This window comes from Microcebus murinus, chromosome 9 (assembly GCF_040939455.1).
Source record: "Microcebus murinus isolate Inina chromosome 9, M.murinus_Inina_mat1.0, whole genome shotgun sequence".
Taxonomy (NCBI): Eukaryota; Metazoa; Chordata; class Mammalia; order Primates; family Cheirogaleidae; genus Microcebus; species Microcebus murinus.
In genome coordinates, this window is record NC_134112.1 from 18,246,350 (window position 1) to 18,258,895 (window position 12,546).

Sequence of the window (12,546 nt, forward strand, 5' to 3'; positions counted from 1 at the left end):
AAGACATAGTCCTCTTGATAATATTAAGCTTCCTGTCTTCATGGGTGGCAATCTTCAGAGAAATAGAACTTTTATAGCTTTTTCCTTCTGAAGTAGATATATTTGCTAACACAAAGAATATAAGGGTATTTTGGAATTTTGAAACAAGGAGATGTTTAATTCAGGGTCACATAATTTTACCCATACAGTGGATTACTTGTATTAATAGGAGAAACACCGTCTCTCAAGACCCTCTAAGAAGACAAGTGATAATCATGTGCCTATAACTCTATTTTTTACTCAATTAAAATGGTTCATGCAGTTTGAGACCATCTGGGTGATGAGTAATGACTATATTGAGATTCATAGTTTGCATAGTATGAATGACAAAAACTGTGTTTTTCAAGGAAAAGATTTTTCAACCTAATTGATTATTTGTATTTCTTAAACACACTAAGTTATTCTTTTATGTGACCCAACATTTTTATTAATGGGGATGGGGAGGAGCTACACTAGCCACCAGCTCTCAGGTTTCCTTTATTTCCAGTCTTTGTGTGATTTCTCTAATAGCTGCAACCTAGCTGTATTGAACTCTTTGTTATCTACCACATGGCCACTTCTCCTGACCTCAGCATTGTACCCAACCTGTCTTGGCATCTCAGTGATTACATGTTTTAGTAACTTCTGTCTGAGTCTTCCTAAGCCTTCCCAAGTGGCAGAGCATAGGGGGGAGGTTTGATTTGGGGGAGCAGATTAAGAGGCTCAGTGGGGAGGCAAAGAAGCCAGCAGGAGAGGCTGAACATTGGGCAGAAGCTGTGAGATTTGGGTAGAAAAAAAGGTTAATTACTTAGAGAGTTTGACAAGTGGTCAGGGATGTTGAGGGAAAGAAACTTAAGCTTGCAGTTAAAAATTCATTGCAAAATGAAGAGAGAATGCAAGTGGGTAACTCTCCAGTTAGGGGGGACATAAGGCAGTGAGAATGCAGTACCAGCAGTATGAGCGTTCACTTCATTTAGGCATGACTTTTTTATTTCCTTTTTCTGAGTGCCAGAAGCTCATAAACTGGGTTTTTGCAGCTGGGTGAAACTTTTCCTCAATTTTATTCAGGTTTCAAATAAGAATGAAGAGAGTGACTCAGTGGGGCTTTAGTGATGTATTTAGCGTACATCATGTGTTTTGTCTCAGACTAGGGGGTAAGCATGATCTATTGGGGGAAAAAAGTCATAGGTCGGAGTCCCAGCTCTGCCTTTTCTTGGGTGAGTGATCCTGGAGAAGTCATCAGACCTCCCAGTCTATTCCTTCATCTAGAAAATGGAAACAGTAACCCTGCTTTAGAAAATGGAAACAATAACCTTCTCACTTAAAAGATTTATTTTGAGAATCAAGCAAGCTGACATTCGTGACAGCACTCTGTAAATCTAAAAATGTAAAATAATTATAAGTTCCTCATCTTGTTAAATGAGCATTTCATCCAACAGTTTTTATCCCATGTCACTCTACTTTTAATAGTCTTTTTAAAAATTTCAGAGTATTACAGGAGTACAAATATAAACTTCTCCTAGAGTAAAAATAGCCCTGTAGTTGCACATGGCTTATGAGATAGGAGTACCCAGTCTGACTGCCCTTTAGAATGGCAGAATTGATAATGCATGCAGCCACATTTTCTACTTATTGAATAAGCTTCCCGACGTGGGAGCTCTCACATGTACGTGATGCTAAGTAGCCTTCAAGGGTCTGAGGGCCAAGAGGGCACTCTTACGTGACTAGCTGAAAGTTTGCAAGATGACCTAAGTAGTGTGAAATTAGCCAAGGTTTTGGATTTCATTTCCAGGTATTTAAGTCTGAATTTTTCCTAAACAGCCTTTGGGGATGGGACAAATCAGATCAATTGATCTTTAGAGACCTAAAGAAATTAAATTAGTCTGGAGTCAGTTACTGCACTAAACCATCTAGTAATTGAATTGCTCCTTGTAACTGATTGAAAACAGCCCTATCTGTAACAATATAGGGAGCTTTTCTTTATAAGAGATCTGAGAGAAAAACACATCTTTTTATGACATGATGACAGATATTGCACTTTTCTAACCTAATTGAATATGATGTTATAAATATGTGACCTTAATGATTTCAAGTTTCCTGTTCTAGATTTACAACTTACTGTGGGACACCCAAACAAAAATGCCTGTAGGATTGGATCTGTTTGTCTATACCTCTAAACTCACAGTGTTATTCCTTCTATAGTTGCGCAAGCTTTTGGGATACTCTTAAAGGCATTATAGTTTTCTTGCTCTAATTTTACTGGGTTCTGTGTGTAGCTTTTCTCTTCAGGGAACATCATATTATTCATTTATAAAAGAAAACCCACCTCCTTTGCAAAAGTAGAAAGTATTTTCATTGATGGTCTGTATATATACCTACTATGGCCAACTAAGAAACAAACCAAGAGCCCAAAGGATTGTCTTAATGTAATCTAATTTTTGGTTACTCAGATTGGGGAAAGGAGTATCAGCTGGTTTCATAAAATAAATAACCTAGGCAGCCTTTTGGATGGCATTTTGTTTTTCTTCTTTGAGGGGGCACTTTATACAGTACATGAAAGCACAGTTTTACTTCTGAGAAAGGAAAAATAACTGGGAGCAATTATTTTTGCCTTATTCAAATTAAGTTTCTTTTATTAATTTTTTTCTATTTACAAAAAAGTTAGCAGTTATTGCAAAAAATAGACAAGCAAGAAAATGAGCATAAAAAAGCAGTGAAATCCCATTTACTCAGAAATAACCACTAGCAAAACCCTGTTATATCTTCTTCCATATACTTTCTTATGCATGTACAAACATTTACTACTTTTAAAGTTTATCATGCCACCTTTACTATTTTTAATCATTTTCTCCCTTAATATCAATAGGTATATGTCTACAGTATACTTTTTGGTGGCTTCCTAATTTTTCATTATGTACCAAAATTTATTTGACCAATCCTATGCGTTATTTAGATTTCTGGTTTTTTGCTATTACAAATAATTCCAGGAGGAAAATATATATCTTTATACATATTCCATCTTACCATAGGATAAATACTCACAAATAAAAATGCTTGGTCAAAGGATATATATATATACACATATATATATATATATATATATATATAGAGAGAGAGAGAGAGAGAGAGAGAGAGAAAATTATTTTTAATTGTTAAAAATATAGAAAAAGAACCTAACTGTTCAATAATAGACAAATGGTTTAATAACATCATAGTCATACAATGGAATTCTAAAAATTGTGGTAAAATATACGTAACATAAATATTACCATTTTAACCATTTTTCAGTGTGCAATTCAGTGGCATTAAATACACTCACAATGTCATGCAACCATCACCTCTATTCATTTCCAGAATGTTTTCATCATCCCAAACAGAAATGCTGTACCCATTAAAATAACTTCCCATTTTCTCTCCCTTTGAGCCCCATGGTAACCTCTGTTCTATTTTCTGTCTTTTAACTTTTCTAGTCCAGGTACCTCATATGAGTGGAAAGATACACAGTTGTGTGTCACTTAATAGCAGGGCCACATGCTGAGAAATGTGCCCATAGTCACATTTCATCATTGTAGGAATGTCGTAGAGTGTATTTACACAAAGCTAGATGGTGTAGCCTGCTCTACATCTAGGCTATATGGTACAGCCTATTGCTCTTAGGCTACAAACCTATACAGCATGTTACTATACTGAGTACTGTACTGAATACTGTAGGCCATTGTAACACAATGGTGGGTGTTTGTATATCTAATACTATAGGCCACTGTAACACAATGGTGAGTATTTATGTATCTAAACATAGAAAAGCTATAGTAAAAATAAAGTAGAAAAGGTAAAAAAAAATGGTATACTTGTGAAGGGTACTTACCATGATTGGAGCTTGCAGGACTGGAATTTGCTCTGGGTGAGTCAGTGAGTGAGTGGTGAGTGAATGTGAATGCCTTAGGACATTATACTGCTATAGATTTTATAAATACCCTACACTGAGGCTACACTAAATTTAAACAAAATATTTTCTTTCTTCAGTAATAAATTAACCTCAGCTTTCTGTAACGTTTTTACTTTATACATTTTTAATTTTTTAAAACTTTTTGATTCATTTGTAATAATACTTAGCTTAAAACATACACATTGCACAACTGTACAAACATTTTCTTTATAGCCTTGTTCTGTAAGATTTTTCTATTTTTTAAATTTCCTTTTTTGGTACTTTTTAAAGTATTTTGTCAAAAACTAAGACACAAACACATGCATTAGCCTAGGTCTACACAGGGTTAGGATCATCAACATCACTGTCTTCCACCTCCACATCTTGTCCCACTGGAAGGTCTTCGGGGCAGTAACACGCATGGAGCTTTCATATCCTGTGGTAATAATGCTTCTTCTGGAACAGCTCCTGAAGGACCTGCCTGAGGCTGTTTTACAGTTAACATTTTTTTATAACTGGAAGGAGTTCACTCTAAAATAATGATATAAAGTATAGTATAGTAAATACATAAATAACATAGTTGTTCATTATCATTATCAAGAAGTATAGTATAGCACACACAATTACGTGGTCCATACCAGCAACTTCGCAGACATGCGAGTGATGTGTTGTGCTACTACATTGTGATGGCTGTGACATCATTAGGCGTTAGGAATTTTTCAGTTCCATTCTGATCTTATGGACCACTGTTGTATATATGTGGTCAATCATTGACTAAAATGTCCTTATGCAGCTTAGGACTGTATAAGTTTTTAAGGCATTTCATACATACTTACAACTTTCAGGAAAGTTTGTCTACATCATTGCCCATTTCTTTGCACCCTTATCAAACACGGTCATCATCTTTGCATCTTTGCCAATTTGGTAGGTGAAACTTTGTACTTTCTTTTGGGAATTGGCCTGTTTATGTCCTTAGTCCATTCTTTTTTTTTTAATTGTTCATCTTGTTTTTTTAATGATCTATAAAAGCTATTTATGCATCAAGGCCATTAGCATTTTATTCATGTATGTTGGAATCATTTTACCAGTTTGAAAATTAGCTTTTTATTTGTTTTTGATAAATAGATTTTGTCACCAAATCTATTCTTGTTTTTCTTTATGATTTCTTTTTTTTTCAGTCCTTTTGCTGAACATGTATGTATGTATATATGTTTTAAAACATATATATGTGTGTATATATATATACACACACATACACGTTAAGGCATATAGGAGATCAAGTTATACAAATTATTTTCAAACAATTTTTTTTCACTTATCACTTTCTGTGTTTATGTGTGTGTGTGTGTGTGTGTATGGATAGATAGACTCCCCCATACACATGTGTGTGGCTTATCATCATTTTTTAAAAATTTTTTATTTTATTTTTGAGATGGGGGGAGGTCTTGCTATGTTGTCCAGGCTGGTGTCAAACTCCTGGGCTCAAGTCATCCTCCTTCTTAAACCTTCCAAGTAACTGGGAACACAGGTGTGTGCCATCACGCCTGGCTCCCATTCTTTGTTTTTAAATTGCTGCATACTAAAGTATAGCTGTTATGTAATATAATTACCATTCAATTATGACTTTAAGTTGCTTTCAGTTTCTCTCTATTACAAACAATGCTAAAATGAATACTCTTGTATATATAACCTTGTGTACACAAATGAGAGGTTTGTTCAGATTAGGTTATATCAGGCCGGCCATGGTGGCTCGCTCCTGTAATCTCAACTCTTTGGGAAGTTGCTTGAGTCAAAAAATTTGAGATCAGCCTTCTTTATGACTTATTTCTATTCTAGAAAAACTTTTCCACTCCAAAATTTTATAAATATTCAACTATTGTTTTTTTAATCACTTTACTACTTTCTAGTTTTTATTTTAAATCTTTGAGTCATGCAGTATTTATTTTGGTATAGGATGTAAAATAGACATATCACTTTATATTTTTTACAGGTTTCCTGAATACCATATATTTACCAATGTTTTCATTTCCCATGTATTTTAATTCTGCCTTTATCTTCTACTGTACCAAATTCTTATCTTTACTAGTTCTTACAGTCTCCCTGTTGAAATGCCAGAATAATGTTGTTGTAATTTTCATAAATTGATAACATGTAAATATTTGATGACTCTTTACTATCTGACATGGCAAATTCTAATCCTTTTTACTTGTCATTTTTAAATTTTCTTGATTTTTTTTATATTTATGCTTCTAGTCTTGGAATCTTTTTGTCAGGTCTTCTGCAAAAATGTCATGAAAATTTTGATTAAGCTCATGTTGAATTTATATAATAATCTGGGAGAGAAAAATTCATATCTTTACAGTATTGAGATTTCCTATCTATGGAATATGTCATATATTTGTCCTTTTACTGAAATCTCCTCCTGTGCTCTTTAGCAGTTTGGCATTTTCTTTTTTATTTATTTTTATTTTTTTTAATTTTTTTTTGAGACAGAGTCTCGCTTTCTTGCCCAGGCTAGAGTGAGTGCCGTGGCGTCAGCCTAGCTCACAGCAACCTCAAACTCCTGGGCTCAAGCGATCCTCCTGCCTCAGCCTCCTGAGTAGCTGGGACTATAGGCACGAGCCACCATGCCTGGCTGATTTTTATATTATATATATTAGTTGGCCAATTAATTTCTTTCTATTTTTATGGTAGAGACGGGGTCTCGCTCAGGCTGGTTTTGAACTCCTGACCTTGAGCAATCCGCCCGCCTCGGCCTCCCAGAGTGCTAGGATTACAGGCGTGAGCCACCTCGCCCGGCCAGTTTTGGCATTTTCAAGTTAGTAAGTCCTGCACATGTCTTTTCAAGCACGTACCTAGGTCTTCGAGAGCTGCAGTGTACAATAGCAGTACAATAGCTACTGGCCACAGGCACTAGTGAGGTTGTGAATTGTGGCTATTCCATATTGAAATACACTGTAAGTGTAAAAACAAACACACTAACTGGCTAACAAACTGCCTTAGATTTGGAAGACTAAGTATAAAAAATAGTTTTAATATATTGATTAGATAATTGAAATAATATTTTTGGTTATTAGGTTACATAAAGTATTTTTACGTGGCAAGTAGGCTATCGAAAATTACATATGTGGCTCACATTACATTTTTATTGGAAAACACTGTACTAGAGGGCTTTTGGGGGTATTGCTTTTGTAAACAGAATTTTAAATTAGAAATCTGCCTACTTTAGTATGCAAAGAGCTGTTGACTTCTATATATCTTTGGCATTCTGCCCTTTTACTGAACTTAAAAAAATCAGTTTTAATAAATTTTCATTTTAATCTCTTATAGTTAAATTGCTATTTTATTTGTAAAAATTGTGATTTATATCTCTTCCTTTCTAATAGCTATACTTTAAAAAATATCTTTTTCTTGTTTCAATGGTATACCAGGATACCATTGAAAAGTAATAAAAATTGGCATTTTTCTCTTGTTCTTGATTCATTATGTATAGTTTTGTTGGCTTTTGGTTTCAGATGATATTCTTTATTAAGGCAATATTTTTCTATGCCTAAATTAATAATTTTTGATGTGCTAATATTAATGGAATTTATGTTAAATGATCTTTTAACATCTATTGAGATTATTTTAATTATTTTTCTACTTTTAATAACAATATGATTAATTATAGTCATCTTGTCTAGATTGAACCATCCTTGTATTCCTGAAATAAATCCTGCCTGTATTTTATCTGTTTTTTGTAATATTTTGCTGGGATTTAATTTATTTATATATTTTATTTAAGACTTTTTGTTTCAATCTTTGCAAAAGTGATTTGATTTTGTTTCTTCTTTCCTTCTCTGTCAGTTTTTAGTATGAGGTTCTGCTAGTTTGTTCAAATGAACTGAGATAGTTTTTTTCATTATCCAGATCAGTTTAAATAGTAAAGAAGTGATTATTTACCTGAAGATTTTATCAGTCTTGCCCATAAATTCATCTGAGTGTAGTATGGTTCTGAGGACTGCTTCTTTAACAACTTCCTTAGTCTGTTCTGTTGTTTATCAGTCAAATATATATTAACTTCTGTCTCATTTAATGCTTTTTGTCTTGAATTATTTGTCTAATCTTACATTGCTACCCTTTAAAATTTTTGCTTTATTTTGTTTACTCTTTGATTTTTAAAAATCTATGGTGCTATAGAAATATATTCCTCTATCTCTTTCTTACACCAACATACTAATATCCTGACCTTTTCATTAAGAAACAAACAATCCTCTCCTAATCCCATCTGTCCCTTGAGGAACTCACTTTCCCAGATCTCTGCTCCTTCTTAGAGTAAAGCCCCTTAGAAAGAGTTATATGTGTTCTCTTCTGCAATTTCTTGCTTTTCTTTCTCTCTCTTCTACTATACCTCTTAGACATTCAACCCTCTTCCCCCAGCCCGCCCTAGTCAAAGTCACCAGTGACCTCCCCATTACTAAACCCTGTGGTCAATTCTTATTTATCATCTTCCCTGGCCTATCAGTGGTGTTTGACAGGGTCATTCCCTCCCTCTTTCCTCCCTTAGTCTTCTCAGCCTGCTCTGTCTTCCAGTTTTTATTCTACTTCATTAGCCATTCTTTTTCTGTCTCCCTTGTTGGTTCCTCCTCATCCCATCCATCTATAAGTGGCGGTGTGTTCCAGTCCTTAGTCCTTGTACTTCTCCCCTTCTCAGTCCACATCTACTCCTTGGGTGATCTGCCCTGAAGTTCCATTGTATGCTGATAACTATAGAATTTGCACACTGGGTTCTGGCCTCTCCAGATTCAAATATCTGAATTACTTTTGCTTTCCTCTCTTCCCCTAAGAGCACCTCTGATCTCACCCACCTAAACCTGAGTGCCTCTCCACAGTCCTGCACACCTGCTCTGCCCTTACAGTTCCCACCGCAGCTGCAGATGACCATATCCTTCACATTGCTCTGGCCAAAAAACCTGGAGTTATCCTTGACTCTTCTTTTTCTCTCTCACACTTTCCACATCTGAACAGTTAATGAATCTTGTCAACTAAACCTTCCAGTCTGGAGGAGTCCATCTTCACTGCTACCACCCGGATCTAGCCCACTGTTATCACTTTCCTAGATCAGTACATTAATTTTCTAAGTGATCTCAGACTCTGACTTTCAGTCTGTTTTCTTTCAGTACAGCAATCGAAATGATCTTGTCAAAGAAAGGAAGTTCAATCATATCACTTATAACTCAGAGCTCTCCAATTACCTTCTCTTTTAGAGTAAAATCCAAATTACCTTTTCGGTAAAATCCAAAGTCCAGACAAGGCCTCAAAGGCCCTACCCCACTTCTGATTATCTCCCTGACCTCACCTACCCTTCTCTCTGCTGCTGGGGGGCATCAGCCACACTGTTTTTTGAGCACAGCCAGGCCCATCCCAGCCTGAGGGTCTTCATCCTTACTACCCTCTGTTTTTATGTGCTGTTCAACCCCCAATATCTGAATGGTTCACACCTTTGTGTTTTGTTTCCTACAATATCACTGGAACCTAGAATAGTGTCTGGTACATAGTAAGCCATCAAATATTTGTTGAGTGAATGATGCATCTTTTTTAGAAACAGCACATAAAGTAGCTGCGTATTTTAAAGTCTTGTTTGAGTGTCTTTGATTTTCAATAGAAAAATTTAAGCCATCTTCAAGTATTGTGATGACTGCTATGTTTAGTGATGTTTCTTTGAACTGTTTCTGCTTTAATACAGCTATTTGCTTTACCTTTTAATTTCTCCTTTTGTCTTTTGTTATATTTATCAGCTTTTTTTCCTTTTATTATTAATAACAATGGCTAACACTCCACATTTATTGTGTGTCAGACAGTGGGCTGTATACACATTTTATTTTAGTTATTCTTCAAAACAATCACATAACAAAGAAACTATTATTTCTGTTTTATAGATGAGATAACTAAAGCTTAGAGAGATTAATAATTTATGCAAATTCACATGCTTTGTGACAGCTGAGCTTCAAACAGGGTTTAGTTTGTCTGAAACCAAAGTCTTTTCTTCCATGTTCAATAATTCATGTTTAATAATTATTGCTTTAAGTTCTAAAAGAACATAATTATAAAATTGACATCTATTTTTGCCAAGAATGAAAGTATATATTTTCTTATACTATCAAATAGGAAATATAGATTCTTCCTTATACTGCCCCTCCCTGAATCAATAATTTTTTGTTTAAATACTCTGAGACTTAAAATATAGATTTTTATCCATATATCTTTTTTAATCACCTAATAATTCTAAAATTATTTTCTGAATGTTAACATAAGGATCACAGTACATTAGCCTTAATCATTTTAATTTTACCTTCAGTTATACTCATTTCATTGTTTGCTGCTCATTTCTTCTATACTCTCTTCAGTTATTGGGGTTGTCCTCTGACTTTATTTTCAGTGGTTGGTAAACATTGAGCAATTAGTTGAGGAAGAATAAGTGCATCATCTTCATGAGTTCTTGCATATCTGATAGGCTCTGTTGTCATTACGTAAGAACCTGGCTAGGGTCACAGTCTTTTTCATGAGAACTCTTTCAGTCTTCATTTTAAATATTGTCATCTAGTTTTCAAGTATTGTGGAATAAAAGCTAATGTCAAACTCATTGTCTTTTCTTTATCAGAAACTTTCTTGTTTCCTAAAGAAAGTTTTCTTTACCTTTGAAATTGAGAAACTGTGCCAGTATATTTCCAGTTGTAGATTTTTAAATTAATATTTAAGTATAATTGAGCCTTTTAAATTGAAAACTCAAGTCTTAATCGAGCTGAGGAAAATTTTCTTCTCCTTCTCTTCCTCCTCACCCACCTCCTCCTCTTCCTCCGGTATCTTGCTTTCAATTGGCCTACTCTTTCCAGACCTTCTAAAACCCTTATTATACATATGCTGCATCTCCTGGATCTACTCCCTATTTTTCTTATCTCTTTTTACTCTAAATTTTGAGATAATTTATTATATCAGTCTTCCAGTTTGTTGATTCTGTTTTCTGTAGCATCTTTACGGAGTTCCTTTAAAATGTGGTAATTATTTTATCATTTCCAAATGTCATTTTACATATTAGGATTGTTTCTTTTTCATGGCTACTAGTCCTTGTTTTATTAATATAATGTATTCTTTTTTTTTTTTTTTTTTGAGACAGAGTCTCACTTTGTTGCCCAGGCTAGAGTGAGTGCCATGGCGTCAGCCTAGCTCACAGCAACCTCAAACTCCTGGGCTCAAGCGATCCTGTTGCCTCAGGCTCCTGAGTAGCTGGGACTACAGGCATGCGCCACCATGCTCGGCTAATTTTTTCTATATATATTAGTTGGCCAATTAATTTCTTTCTATTTATAGTAGAGACGGGGTCTCGCTCTTGCTCAGGCTGGTTTTGAACTCCTGACCTTGAGCAATCCGCCTGCCTCGGCCTCCCAAGAGCTAGGATTATAGGCGTGAGCCACAGCGCCCGGCCAATATAATGTATTCTTAAATCTTACTAAAAATTTGAAAACACAAATCCAAGATTTTAAAATATGTATTCCTGTTTCTTTTGCAACAAGTTCATTTCAAAAGAAATCATTTGTTTTGCACTGTTAAATTATTTTTATTCTTTTGAACTGCTGAATGTTTTGTACTGTCCAATTTTTTGTCTCTAGCTCATCTTTAGAATGCAATGTCTGTTTAATATTAGGAGCTGAGAGTAATTCCAAATAAAAGGGTGTGGCTCTTTGTCAGCTCTTCCAGGTACAGACTGATGAAGGGGTAATAAATGTATTGTAATTTTACCAGTGTGGAAATAAAATAATTTTGTTTGAGCTAAGGAGTCATTGTAGGTGGGTAGAAGTAGCCTCTCAAAAGAGAGTTTTGAGTTTGCATTGATGTAGCTACCCTCTCTGTCTGCCTCTGCAGCTAGAAACCAGCTAGGGCAATGTTGTTTTTTCCATGCCCAGCAAAGCAACCTCATGCCCTCCTCCAGAGCTGCTCCTGGTCCTGGTCACCGGCCACACCTGCAGTGTACCAGATACACTATGTGCTAGCACACTTCTTAGACTCCAACAGTGTGGGACTCTGGTTCTCATCAGACTCCTAGACTTCCTCCTAGAATCCAACAGTGTGGGACTCTGGTTCTTATCAATCTCTCAAAGATCTACCTTCATCTTTAACCCCTGTTGCTCCAAGTTGGGGTTTTTGTGAAGCTCTTGTTTATTTCCTCCCCGGGTAGCTTTCCTCCTTATACACGGATGGATGGCATGCTGCCCTCATTCCCTTCCTGTTTGTGGCTGAAATACGTAAGTATGTAGTTGGCACACTCCCTTGTTTCCTGAGTTTCTCTTGTTTTCTTGGTCACATCAGTAGGACAGGAAATTAAATACATAGGCTTGTATCATCACCCTACTGGTTCAAAATTCATACTGAGAGTCTCAATAAAAGTGGTTTTAAAACCATTTGCATCGAATAAAACTTTCAAACACATGAAATTTGGACACAAGCCCAGTCGGATTTGGGCCTTTTTGCCCAGAGCTCAAAGATACTCTATTGGTTTGGATGAGAAAGGAGACTTTAGGAAAGTAAGTTGCAAATCTAATAGTCTGGGAATTGATAGAAGTTTTATC

At 35.3% G+C, this 12,546-nt stretch overlaps 1 protein-coding gene across 1 annotated transcript in view; it reads left to right on the forward strand.

Moving 5' to 3' along the window:
- TBX20 (T-box transcription factor 20) overlaps positions 1–12,546 on the forward strand; it is a 52,911-nt gene that overhangs the window by 23,320 nt on the left and 17,045 nt on the right. The window lies entirely within an intron of this gene.